General features: G+C 31.2%; 1 protein-coding gene across 1 annotated transcript in view; it reads right to left on the bottom strand.

Moving 5' to 3' along the window:
- Positions 1-258: 258 nt before the first annotated feature.
- Positions 259-542, bottom strand: part of LOC133206117 (C-signal-like) — a 3800-nt gene continuing 3516 nt past the window's right edge. The window contains exon 5 of the mRNA XM_061342046.1: positions 259-542. This exon is cut by the window's right edge and continues 814 nt beyond it. The gene's annotated coding sequence lies outside the window, so the exon portion shown is untranslated.

The raw sequence follows: 542 nt of genomic DNA, 5'->3' as shown, positions 1-542 counted from the left end.
ATTGACCAATATCTGGAACAACTTTTTTCCAGGCATTTTTGAACAATTTAGTGTCATCAATGAGACACCGCGTCGACGTCAAAAATGCGTGAACGCAGATGGTGGCCATACACGGTATTAAGTTTGTGAATCGATTTCAAGTACCAGTGTCTTTCTAACGTCCTACAAGTGACGTTTTATGACATAAACACAAATTATTTCCACATATTTATAAACAATAAATTTGTGAATCATGCTACTGAATTAAATGTATCGTCATTGATATTTTATTCTTTTATTTAATACTTCATGTAATGTAGTTTCTTTTTCCCGCTAGTATACAAAAGAACGTCCTGAATTGATAATTTTCCTGTATATTACATTTTTGGAGATTAAATAATTTTACATAACTAGTTTACATTCCATATATATGTTTGCCTGGATTGAGCCCAAAACCAAAAATTGTTTTCAAAAACATTCCCATTTAATTGCACACATCAATAACACCGGTATCTCGTTAATCTAAAACCCAATAATTGACAGATATCAAATAAAATTGGAAC

The sequence above is a fragment of the Saccostrea echinata genome, unplaced genomic scaffold (assembly GCF_033153115.1).
Source record: "Saccostrea echinata isolate AGI-Se365-2 ecotype Australia unplaced genomic scaffold, CSIRO_AGI_Sech_v1 ptg000054l, whole genome shotgun sequence".
In the NCBI taxonomy this organism is placed as follows: Eukaryota; Metazoa; Mollusca; class Bivalvia; order Ostreida; family Ostreidae; genus Saccostrea; species Saccostrea echinata.
Note: the sequence above shows the minus strand (reverse complement) of the source record. Positions and strands in the feature narration are given on the sequence as shown.